This window comes from Simochromis diagramma, unplaced genomic scaffold, assembly GCF_900408965.1.
Source record: "Simochromis diagramma unplaced genomic scaffold, fSimDia1.1 OVJJ01000543.1, whole genome shotgun sequence".
Lineage (NCBI taxonomy): Eukaryota > Metazoa > Chordata > Actinopteri > Cichliformes > Cichlidae > Simochromis > Simochromis diagramma.
Genome location: NW_024387369.1, coordinates 12,990 through 26,504, shown reverse-complemented (window position 1 = coordinate 26,504; position 13,515 = coordinate 12,990). Strand labels below are relative to the sequence as shown.

At 42.0% G+C, this 13,515-nt stretch overlaps 1 long non-coding RNA gene across 1 annotated transcript; it reads right to left on the bottom strand.

Annotated features, from left to right (window-relative positions):
* Nucleotides 1–12,391: 12,391 nt before the first annotated feature.
* On the bottom strand, nt 12,392–13,229 carry LOC120718832. The gene is made up of 2 exons (XR_005692569.1): nt 12,991–13,229; nt 12,392–12,848 (listed from the first exon to the last, which is right to left on the bottom strand). It is a non-coding gene; the product is annotated as an uncharacterized LOC120718832 (long non-coding RNA).
* Nucleotides 13,230–13,515: the final 286 nt, after the last annotated feature.

Below are 13,515 nucleotides of genomic sequence, written 5' to 3'. Positions count from 1 at the left end.
ACGTGGCAACAACACACAGAAACACACATGCAGCCCTTCTGGCTGTGAGGACGAGGAGGTGTTGGGGGTCAGAGCGGTTAATAACTGATGTTTCTCCTCCTCAAAGCATGTCCCGTCATTAATGCTTTGTAGTTGACTTTTTTCCTAATTTATAGCTAAAGCGCATATCTGGAGTACGGGTGGGTGGGGGGCATCTCCATGCAAAGAGGGTGACAGCATTTATGGGAGAGTGCTACTGAGGTTTACAGCCCCTCTCTCATTGATCAAAGCCATCCAAGGCATTAATCATACACTAAACCAATTACCGTGCCATCACACTCCTCTGGCTGTCCATCTAATCTCAGAGACTTCATCAGGACAGCCGAATGCAGCTTCACAAAGAGCCATCACTATTAATGTACAAGGAGGGAATCATAATGATGTCTGCTGTGTGCTTTAAACCTCCGTGGTTCATTCGAGATTGCTATAATTCAGGATAAATGTTTTTCTCATTACCAGGGATCTGTCTGAGAATGAGAGGGGATATGTAATGATCGACATGGTTAATAATAAGACTGATGATGGATGTGTTTGGTTCTATCATTGTTCAGCACTAATGCTTTTTCAAACTTTGATTTACTGGGAAGGAAATGTATTTTTTAAGCTAGCTTTTTAAAATTAAGGTGTCTAAAATGTAGCTTTAAACATCAGTCTAACCACATTTTGTTCATTCTTAGAAATTGCTTAACTTACTTTTAACCCATTACTTATTTATTCAATACATTTGTTTTCAATTTGTTTTGTATTTCAGGAAATTAATATTTATAACATATGAGTTATTTACTGTTTCTAGCATGTAAAATTCAGTTTTTTCTATTTTACGATTGTATTTTGTGCTTTGGATCTCCAAAGCACAACAGAAATATGTCACAATACTGTGTTACATACAGTTTATATGATAGCAGATTATACATAAGACTAAGTTGGCTTGCGTATTTTCAGCACTGTAAATGCAATAAAACTTCCCTACAAGTGTTAAGCTATCGAAATGCTTTGTGTGTGGTTATGTTTATAGGTTTTCTTCTCTTGGTTAACAAAACATGGACAGATGCAGTGTTCACCTCCATGAAGAAGGAGAACTTGTGAGTGGAGTCAGTGCAGAAAGAGTTCAGGCAGTAGGGTGAGGCGGGGACAGTGTTTACCAAACTTAGTCTCTGTCTGCTGCCAAAGTATAATTGGCTGCTCGTGTTAGCGTTATTTATTTACAGCTTTCCTTCGTTGGTCCAGGACAGTGATTGAAACTGATTTGCCACACTCTGTCATATTTTGAAAATTCAGTTACTACTAAGGGACTCGTCCACACCTTTGCTGTGTTGTGTTTCCCTGCTGGGTGTCTCGCTGACCACAGTCGATTGTGGCAGCCTTCAATCATTGAGCACCCTCTCCACACAGTCACTCAGCTGAACTTGAAATCCATCATCTCAGACTACAGCTGTGGATTGAAGTGTTTATTCTGCTCTGGAGTTTCATGCTAGACGGTTGCTCTAACCAGAACCTGCAGCAGGTGAAGAACTGGTTCTGGTGCTATATCAAAGACTTACTGGAAAGGTAAGTGACAGGTAAGTGATAACACAGCTCCTTTACATAACTGTGACAAAGTACTTGACAGCTAAAATACCACCTTAAATATTCATTATTAATACCCGCAAATCAGGAATTCTTTTTATTACTAAATAAGGCAAAAATGTGGAAATATATCCAATCAAAAAAACCAAACAAAAGTCTTACAAGTGTACAAGGGTTCATTCGCTGGAGAACAATTTCTTAGTAGTAATAGGCAGCCTCTTTAATTCTCATCAGTCTGGTCTCGGTGCAGTGACCTCCATGGTGCAAAGAGTTAAAGGACCGCTGCTAGCAACAAGACTCTGTTCCAAATGTTGTTTGGAAGAAAACTTCTCTGGATGCTACTTTGTGTTTATTTGGATCCCATTTTGGGCCTATTTTCTGTTAAGTTGTTGCGCTGTTATGAGTTTTTGACCCCGGGAGTAAAGCAAACTTAAAAATGTTGGTCCCAGAAGTAAGGACAAACCAAGCAGACTTAAAGCAATCTGAAACAAAAGATAAAGACATCAGGTTTAATATAAACTGAAGACAGACTATATTTGTCTAATGATCTCAACCAGACACGTAATCAATAAACTCTACACTGATATCTGAGTCTGTTGGTTGTAGCCGTGAGAATTATAAACGACAGCCTTAACGGCATCACAGCCAAAGGCCAGAGTTCTGCACTGTTCTTAGACTGTCTGCAGCCCGGGCTTAATCTGATAATGTCTGGTCTGTAATTTGGCCTTAGTGGGCAATAAAGAGGGCAAGGTGAAGACCAATAAAATAGTCATGTTCGTCAGTGACTGTGTGCTGTCTCAGCGGAGCTCCGGTGAGGGCAAAATGAAGCCCATCCATCGCCGGCTGCACAGCATTGACAGTGCAGTGCAATAGAGCTCAGTCACTTTACACAGTGTGTTATCAGATGAAGGGGGGAGGCAGCCCAGAGCAGCGATACTGTCGGAGGAGAGGGGGCTCAGTTTTTACTCCAACAAGTGGCCGTATTCGCTTCCATCTACGCTGCCCTCGACTTGTAACTGTAATCCGTCCCATGCAGCTGTACGTACAGGGGATCGGTGTCATAATACAGTGTAATGCCACTTTAGGGCCAGAGCATTAGCCTGGGTGGGCATGCTCCAGCTGGGTAATCCTTATCTGATTGGACTATGAGACTAATCCTGCTCTTTTCTGCCACTCTGCACTGCTATCTTCTTTTATCTCATCCTGCCTCTCTGTTATGCACTGAGCACAAACATCACTATTCAAACATGCACAATATGCACAGAAATGACTCCCACATGTGTTTTCAGATGCACCAATGTGCAGTACACAGATACTCCCACATGCAAATACATAAAATCATGAGGCAGGAAGGGTGAACTGTGATCTGGGGTGATGGACAGGAGCTGTGTAAGTCTCCTATAGTACGTCACCTCTTAACATAACAACAAAAAGACACACCCACATGTTGCCTTTGACTCTTTAGAGCCCTTACGAAGAAAACCTGAGTAGCAGCACAAAATTCAAGCATGCTAGGTAGTATATATGTAGCACCTTAGCAATATGAGTACACACGAGCGCATACACATCTGGCAGCACAGATATTTAAGGGCCAATTTTACACCTGGGGATGATAGAACAATAAACTCTGTGATCAGAGGATGCCCTTCTCTACCATTTCAGCCACAGCCAACTTAATATGCACCCATTTGAATGATCAGCCACTGGATACATTTTAATAACCCATGACGGAGATCAGTTTGTTGATACCTCGACTATAAGCGGCTGTAAAAATGTCACCTCCCTGATTTGATAACTCTGCATACCTTTATGGCTAACCTGGCTTTACAGATGTTGCTCTGGTGCTTTTCTGCAGACAGATGTGATCATTTTTGGATTGACTGTTAGTAGCTAACATGTTAGCAAAGTGTGTGTTAAATTGAAGTTCAGTTGAAGCCTAGCCAGCAGCTATACTCTACAGCTGCCTGTGTCAGTGAATTTAAAGAAATTGTCCCCACACAGCTGCCATGAAGAACAACATAACAAAAAAATGCCCTGTTTTTGTACACATGTATATCTCTGCTATAAAGTTGGACATTTTAACTCGGTCTTTAGGGATGACTCACTTTCGGAGCCAGCCTCAACAGCAGTTTTTTTGCACCTCTGCGATGGCCTTCATCCCCAGAGGATGCTACTTGATCTCAACAGATGCTGGGTGAATTGGCACAAAAACGCTTTTGTGAAACCTATTTATGTTTCCCTGATAATATAGGTTCAACATAGGCTGTGCTAGAATGATGAACAGGTTGATATTTTACCTGCTAAAGATATTAATGTCGCCAGCATGTACAGACTCACAAACAACATGGGTTCAAAGTCTTGTTTAAAAATGCTGCAAATATTCTAAATATATTTTCTTTACCTGCAACATTATGCAACAAGAATGAACCTGATCTCTTTTGAATTTGGACTGTGATTCAGACAAAACAGGAAATTTAAGGACACCAACTGGGACTTTAGAATATAAAGGGTATTTCTTTGAAATTTCATAAATCATAGGTCAAATGATTAGATGAAAAAGCATCCATCCATCCATCCATCCATCCCACCATTCTCTTCTGCTTATCCAGTTTAAGGGTTGTAGCAGGTTGGAGTGTGTGCCAGCTCTCAAAGGGCGAGAGGCGGTGTAAACCCTGGAAGAAGCGAACACTAAGTGAAAAAACTTTCACAGCTTAGTTAGTTATTGTATTTTAGCTTTTGTGGTTTGGACACAGCTAGAAAGACTTAGATTAGTCTCACTGCTTTAGGTCCAGGCACAAAAGAAAAATGTGGCCCTCTTTCATCATGAAGTCCACCATTTCTCTCCAACGTCTCTTCCTAAACTGTGTCCTCATCCTGAAGCCACAGTAGAGCCTGAGGGTGGCGCTGTAATGAAGACGAATGCCTCAGATTACGAGCGACGTGCACGAGGAGGGGGGAGCAGAGGCGGCTTTTTTACAGACGTCCCAGATAGGACGGAGGAGCGGCGGCCTCCAGGGACCAATTCATCCGCATCACACATGTTTACTCTGCACCGTTCATGCTTCACCAGCTGAATCTCTCTCTGCACCCACACTGTGTGCAACCACATCTGTGTGTATGTGGAACCGCAGTCACTGGACTTCTAATGCTGGTTTAAGGCTGAATGGCAAAGGACCAAAAAGAACTAAAGTAATGTCTGGATAAAATCAAACAACTAAAAAGAAAATTAAGCCACTGTTCAGTGTGCACTGATTAAAGCCCCAGGTTCACCTAAACTAATAAAAAATTTGACAAGAGGATCAAAAAACTGAAGGAAGACGGACACAGAATAAATAAAAATCTAAACCTTTTCAAGGAAACTCCTAAAATTGTGCCACGTTAATGTGTTTTCATATAAGTGATCAAGAGCTATATTAAGAAATAGTACTTAGTATTTTTCAGATTAGTATTTTCACACTAATACTGAAAGTTTTCTAGACTTGCAGTGCATAAAAGAATCTGATGTTTCTCTCAAAATAAAGCCATCAAAGGCACTTTTTAGTCCTAGAAACCTCCTAAAGCATGATGATGGTCCTGTTTCTAGAGCTGCTTTATCCTAAAAGCATGAAAGCAGTTGATTTATTGAATAGAAAAGCTGGAAAAAGTGACGGTTTGCTTAAAAAAAAAAAAGAGTTAGATGCTAAAACAACTGATCAATTATTACTCTTCATTGCAGCTTGTGTTATCCATGCGATGACATAACTGGTAACTGTGCTGTAATGTGCTGGCTGATTATGACATTGTTCCAGTTAAAACGATCTCCTCAGGGGGTCCAACAGAAATCATCTGATGTCCCTGGAACCAATCACATCTCAGGAATGTGACAGCAAGTGATCCATCCCCAGAGAGCTTTGAACAGAGTGACGCATTCCGTTTGAACTTTAGTCATATCCATGAGGAATTTTGCAGTTGACAATAAGAGTCCTATATCTGAGGCATAAAGTTTTGTATTATGTGCATGTTCTTGCAAAAGCACAGAAACAGACAAAATTCTTCTACCTGCAGACATGTTTGAGAAATTGTTGGCCACATGATGAAAAACTCAGCCTGCATATTGATAAATGCACCTGCACGATTTGACTAAATTTGCCTTACTTATTGATTACCAATCTATTTATTTACTCAAATGATATTAGGTCCAAAATATAAAGCATTAACTATGAAGATACACCATGATCACATCACGTTGCTGATATGATGAGATCATTTGTAAGTAAGGCTGACATAAATGCTTGTGAGCAGTAGTGAAATAGAGCCTGCAGATGTGGTTTTGAGGCTTTGCCCTCAGCCTCTTGAACTTTATGTTGTTCAGAGTCAGTTTAAAGGTGAATCCAAATTCATAAAAGAAAGGTTTTATTCAAGCAGTAAGTAAAGCCATGCAGTCAAAGTTAAGTACAAAAAACAGAATCCAAAGGTGAGCAATTCCAAACGGAAGTACAGACCCATTGGTGGGAACAGTGATAAGGAACAAAGAAACTGAAGGGACAAAACCAAAGAGGACAACAGACAGGATCAGAAACAGGAGGAGAACAAGACACAGGTGGATGTAATCAGCACGATCAGACAGGCAAGAAGTTAAAACCAAAACAAAACATCCAAGAAAAGAAAAGTAGTACAGGAAGCCAAAAATACTGAAGCAAAATACACACGACTAAACACAGAAACAAGAAAACTCACACTTAACAAGACTGACTCAAAGAAACACTGCACCACAAAGATGCAACTAAGGGAGGGAGGTACAGCTGAAAACTAGAGGCATGAGCCTAAACAGAAACCAGTGCTCAGATAATGCTGCACAAACTCAAACTCAGTGATGAATACACCAAAGGAGGAATCCTGAACTAAAGCCAACACAAAAGTCAAAGCTTTAAACCAACAACACAAAACCTTCACAACACATGTGACCTAAAAAGTAACAGTTTTATAGAAATGTTTATAGATTTATATATACATTTATTTTATAGATATTGTAAAACTCAGTAAATGCCAGCATCTAGAAAACTATTAGCAATAACCGCTTTCCGTCACTCTTAGCTCAATGCGTCCCAAGTTGCTACTGCAAAAGCTCTGGATGCAAATTATGCGGTGTCATAATAAACGGAAAAATTAGTTCCCCCAGAAATAAAAAAAAATCATTTTAAATGTTGTTGCACAACTTGCTGTTGTTTTTGAGAAAGATTTAGTGATGGAAAATCACATATGGCATCCTGTTATAACTGTTATCCATGTGATTTCCACATTTCTTTAAATGCCCCTGAACCCACCAAAGTCTGAACAATGTCTTCCCGTCATCAGTGCAAGATGGCAGCTTCCATTTCTGCCTCATTTTGGTGTCACTTTTGCTCACTGAGAGAAAGTTGTGACATTTTTTCAATTTTCATATAAAGCCGATTTGTTGAAACAACAGTTCAAATCAATTTCTGAGAAAGAAAAGCAGCAAATCCTAAAATGTGCAACAAACAGTGTTGACTGATCAGTTATTTCAGCTTTAGAAAGGAAAAGTGAACATCTGCTAAATCAATACGAGATATTCTGTGTTTTACCCAGCGCAAACCTCCAAAGCACACTTGCACGGTTTTATACTGAGGGAAAGTAAATGATCAGTTTTCTGTAGATCCACAGGAGAAAGATTTTTCTGTTTCTCTGACAAGCAGTGAGCGGAGCAGAGGTCGAGGTGCACCCAGTGTGGGTATTCCCATTTTGCTTTTTCACAGGTTCTCTTCTTCTGTAGCTGTTATACAAACACAAACGGTCGCCTACCTGCGTACACTCAGTAAGCAGAATGTGTGGGATACCGAGCTGCCAAACACACAGTCTGCATTCACTGCTGCGAGGAGGATGGAGCGACCACTTCAACTATTTGCAGCCTCAGCCGCTGCCTGATCACCAGCTCACTTTAGAGGAACCGGGGAACCGTGAATACTATCCGTCTTGGCACTTTGATTTAATAGAGCAGAGCTACAAATTGAAGCCTAATTAACATCTGAAATGTAAACTTGATATCTCTCCTCCTGACTCTCTATGTGCTGAAACAAGGCAGGGTTTGGTGCTTATCGCTGCCTCTCTCCAGCTGCATCCGCTCTATATTTTCCTATTTTTCAATTTCCCCCTCACAATTTTTGGTATAAAATTGCTCAAACTACCTATAATTAAATGTACTCGCTTTTTAAGACCCAATTTCCTGAGCAGGAAGTCATTTGAATTAGAATTTAAATGAATCTGACCCCGCTGAGTAAATGCAGTGGCCCCATTTTTCCACTCCCCTGCCTCTTCTGGGCCGGGGATCATTCATGAATCACAAATGACAAATCTGGGTTTATTTCCTGCCATTTTGATCCTGGATTCAAAGGAAGAAGCACATTGTGCTAATGCAAAAGGAACACACACACACATGCGCGCACAGCGAGTCTAAGTGTGATGTTTTTTGCTCTCATCTTGACTCCGTGCTGTTCTGTTTGCCAATTAAATAATGGCCTGGCAGGGATAAAAGCCAGTCACTGTCACAATTACACTCCAGCTGTAACTGTGATCCTATGTCGACTAATATAATCACTGTATCAGTGTTTAGTGTTATTCCTCTTATTTATCAGGTGAAGGCCAGCTGAGCTCTTTTGCCTCACATCTCGAGCTGTGTTGGTGAGACCGCAGCTTTCTGATCCCAGCACCTGAGCAGCTTCTCGGGAACAGCTGAGGTGTCAATGCTGTGATCGGAAGAAGGGCTGTGCACCAAATAAAGGTGTTTTTAAGGGTAAATGTATTGAATCTCATTAACAGGAACAGCAGCATGACTTGAATACCATTACACTCCTTGTTCTTTACTTTACTTTTCATTTTCAGAGTGACATATTTCCGTTGTTGCATATCGGGCATATCTGTTTTTTTTTTTTAGCAGACCTGCAAGTAATGATTATTTTTGTGCTCCAGGTTATTTAGAGTTTTGCCTTGAAATTGCTGAAAAAGCATAAAATACTTGTTAATTTGCTTTTATATTCAGACTTTAATAGTTATGACAAAAAAGCAGCAAATCATCAGACTCAACAAGGAAACGTTCAGTATGTTCAACTGACTGGCATCTAAAATTCAGTGCCAAATCACAACAATGATGGCCTCAAGGCACTTTACAATAGTTTTAAACCAGGAAACGTTCAGCCATATTTAATTTAAATGTTTTGTTCGGATATTCATTCACCCCAACCTCCTCCCTACAGGGACTCTGTGGCATTGTAGCAGTGTCCCCTGACTTCCTAATTTGTTCCTGTCATATTTACTAAAATGAAAGAAATGTCAATTTTACACAACTAGGGAGAATTTTTAAACATGACAAATCTTAATATATTTTTTTTCATTTTAAAGCAAAAGCACATTGTTTCACACATCATTCAAATGTCATTTTTGTGTCTAAACATTTGAAGTGGCAACATATTTGTTTTTTCTTTGAATATATTATCAGTCTTTAACTGGATGTTGACAAAAAGATTCTTATTTTCACATCCAGCTCCAAATCACTTGGATCTGAGTTTGTATCCAGCTAATAAATTTCCAATTTCCACTCCTGTTTTTTGGTCTGTTTTTGGTCTCCTCCACCTTCGCCCTCTGTTTAGTCTCTTACAACCTGCTGTTTCATAGTGAGCAGAAATCAAAGAGGGAGGTGCACTGCCTCCACAGATAAATAATGACCTTAAACTCTCCTTAAAGCTCTGTAAGCCAAGGAAAGCTGTAGATTTGGTCAATAATTCATCCCTACTCCACAAGCGACCTCTTTCACACTGCCATTTTATCATAGTTATTTTAAAGATATTCATTATAGCGGCTTTAAATGTTTCTTCTTCTTAAACTTTGAACAGAGGGTGCTGCTTATCACAGGCGGCAGAAGAGCATGAAGTCAGCCACTGAGGCCTTTCAGGGGCTCACAGCTAAGACGATGAACAGATTTGTAACGCTCTGTGCCCTCACAAGGTTACAGCACCTCACTCCAAGTCAGCACCGACCGCCTCCACCGGGGCATGACAGGAAACACGCCGCCGCCGTCTGACAGGGCAGACACTCGAGGTCGTCTGAAAACCTGCACTCAGGACGTGAGGCAGTTTGACATCTCAGAAAGTACCGGGCACAGGGAGGTCGAAGGTTATATGACAGGCAGCTCTGCCATCATCAGGGTTGTCAGGCAGGTCAGGCCTGCTGACAGATGTGACTGCATCTCGACTTTTGGGTCCTCACACTCTGTCCAATGTGCTGCCCCGGTGTCACATCCTCTTTAAAGGTACAGATCTCCTGCAGCTTCCTTTAATTAGGGTTAGACCAGCTTATTGGCATGCCAATATATCAGGGTGATATATGATGAAGGTTCATCTCCACCTACAGCCTGTGAATGTGTTGTTAATTTATTATTTAAACTCTAAAGCCGGACTGAATAAACAATTCCAGACTGGTGTGGGTGACTTTTATGCAACCGGAAACCTGATTCAGCCTGCCTGCAGGAGCTAAACACCAAAATTAACCGTTGAAGTGCAGCAATTCAGTTTCGTGATTTTTATATAAGGGCTTATTTTACACCAGGTAAAAGTTACAACAGTTTCTTCCAAAGCTCAAAACTGCTGAGATTTAATGAGTTACATTAGTTTTAGACCGAATTTATGTGGAAAGCCTACTTTTTGGGATCCATGCTAACTTTTCTTGACCTTGTGATCCATTGCAAGATGCAGATGCCATTTCTACCAATATAAGTTTTGGTTTGTTCATGAAAAAGATGAAAACTGAAACCATCCACAAATTCAGAAAAACTCATTCTAATCCGAATTGTTCTCATCTATTAGCTGCACATCCCTGTAGTCCTTTGGGTTTTCCTCACAGAAACCTGTTTCACCCTGCTGGAAAATGGACTTGTCATTTCGGCTAAAAGTGAAATTTCTCTGTTTCTTTTTCAACAAAACATAACTAATACCTGAAAAGTGCTAAAAAGTGAAGTTCATTTCAAACAGATTTAGAACATGAAACCTAAATGATGGTGTCAGGTCTTTCCAGCTCGTTGATTTGTTTGGTATAAGGTAGAAATCTCCTTCCCCATGAATGCAGAACACATATAAGCTCATAAGCAGCAGCCAGGTCACATGTTGCATTTTTACTTTCCTTCTATCACATTGTATCATTTGAGGCACCAAGAAGGTCAGTGACGTAGTCAGTATCCTAAGAGATCTTTTGGCTTTTGACACACATTTAAACACCCTTTGCAGGCAAACTCTGCAATGGATCTCATTTACATTGAGTAGCATAGAAAAAGAGAGAGAATAGGTTCACCTCCCACAGTACACTTGTGTCGTGGCAGTGCTGAGGCCTCTCGGGCGGGCGGCTTCAAACGCACGCAAATGAACACGTTGGGAAAGTTTATGTTGCACTACAGCACCACAGAAGAACCGACTTTCCTCTTACCTTCCAAGCAACACGTCCTCCACAGGCCCGAGTGGGTCATCACCTCCTCGTTCTTCTTGCTGGTCTCGTTCTCGCTCATGGACTTGGTCCTGCAGACGCCGCGGGAGTACAGCCAGTAGTCCGTGCCGACCGCGATGGTCATGAGGCTGAAGGCCGCGAAGGCGCCCACCGTGGTCAGCAGCATCTGGACTCCGCGGTCGAACAGACCCATGTTTCCGCATTCCATGAAAGGGGGACCCCCTTTCCTCTTGATGTATAGGAAGTAAATATTTGAAAATTTGCGGGACCAAATCAAACCGAAAAAACGGGATATACTCGAGCGGAAGGAGAGGGAAGAAGGAGGCGGAGGATGCGGTAGGAACCTTATGGTTGCGTTTGGGTGAGGACCAAAACAAGAGAAAAAACTAACTATGGCAGAGAGAAGGGGGAGAGAGGAAGAGGCGGTGAAGTCTCTCCTCTCTGTTTGTTTTAACTTTCACACCCAAAAAGATGTGTGGAAAAATTAGGTATGCAGAGGATGACAGCACCTCAGCAGGCCTGGAGCTGCAGATGGAGCCCAGCACTGGAGCCACTTGCAGCAAGAAAACAAAAGCTACAAATGTGATTATTAACACAGATCTATGACTGGTTAATTAAAGCCTAGGGTAACTAAGAGGAGCCTAAAAACAAAAGCAAGGCTGATTTTGTACAGGCCGGTCAAAAAACAACCTGTTCGTTGACTTGTAGAGATCACAGCTATAAGCACTGAGCTGAATTTACACGAGCTCAAATGGAGCAAAGAGACGGCTGGGTGGGTGGGGGGTGCGGTGTTGGAGTAATGGCAGGTTTGAAGTACAACAGTTCAATACGTCTGTTACAACAAGTTGCTTTAGTCAAAGGCTATAACATTACGTTTACTAGTAAGAATTCAGAAATAGAGCTATTCTAAAGACTATTGTTGTTATTAATAGTATTATTCTAGTGGCTTTTATTAGTAAAAATAAACTGGGGAAGGAAACGAAGGACAAAATCTAAATCTGTCATATTAGTGGTGACAGCGAAGAGTAAACAAACGGACCGATTCGAGTCCTGTCGAGAGGAAATAAAAGCGATTCCCTGCGTGTTTTATAACAGCCTGTTGTGAGGTTAAAAGCAAATCTGTCTTCTCACAAATCAACCCGGTGGAATGAGGAAATCAAGGCTCAACGACTAAATTAATTCATTAGCCGGCGCAAAGAAACACACACGCTCAAAACCAGATCGAAACCTACGTAAACCTAACAAAAATAGTAATAAATTAGTTTAAAAAATTATAAATTAACCGCTTAGATTTTCCTTTTTCCTAAAATTTTGATCCCCAGTTTCCATATGTAGCCCTATAGCTCTGGGAAGGTTTCCGCCGAAAATGGGGGTCTGCGGTCAGAGGAGGTTCGGTGGTCGACGATCCGGAGAGAGCGGGGAGCATCCAGCAAGGCAAGCCGACCATCACTCGACATGGAGCCGGCAGGAGGAGGATGAGGAGTCGGTGTGGGCGCCGCCGCAACCCACGGTGCTTCTTCGGCGGATGGAGGAGGATGGTGCTGCTGCTGCTGCGTGGATATCCAAATTCACCGTGGCAGTATCACACCCAGGACGGTCCCGTATGTATAGCCCTTGCGCCATGTAATAACAAGAAAAAATAAATTCTGATGAAGGCTGCGATCCCCCTGCTCTCGCCTCCTCCTCCTCTTCTTCTTCTTCTTCTTCTGCTGCTTCTGCCGCTGCTCTCTCTCCTGCGCTCTCGGGTGCAGGTTCGGCCGCTTTTGCAGGAAGGGGGTGAAAAAATGATATTACACAATCAGGAGAGCGACTCGCACAGATCCACGGACAGCGCTGGTGTTGTCACGATGTCAATGTGAGCAGCGCTATACATTCAACATATCCACTCCAGCCGTTTCCCACCTTTTTCCTCGGACGCTGAGTGATGTCAGTGTAAAGAAGCCGCTCTTGAATCGGAGGGTCACTTTCCTCCTCCTTCCGCTCTGGCGACGCTTTAAAGGCCCACAGTGTCGGCGTGTGTGCGCGCGCTCAGCGCTGCAGCAATGGAGGCCAGTTGCTGGAAAGATATTAAAGATTTTTTAATTCCGTTTCTGTGAGTGGTGGAGGGGACGGAAGGAGGGGGTGTTGCGATGGTGGACTCTCTCTCCCCCCTCGCTTTCCTCGCTCTTCTTGAATGGTGGGTTGCATTTGTGCACACATGCTGGAATTTACGCATTTAATGGCTTTATTGTGATGATTATCGCCCGATCCAGTCGTTGCAGCTCTCGCACTCTTCTGTGAAGTAGCCACACTAAATGTCACTTTTCTCGCGTTTTTGTTGTTTTTTGTTTTGTTCTTTGTTACTGAAAGCCTCGATTTTTCAGCTACAGCGCACGGCGTTACAGGCAGACATCCCCGCTCTGATTACGCGATTTTTCTTTAATTATG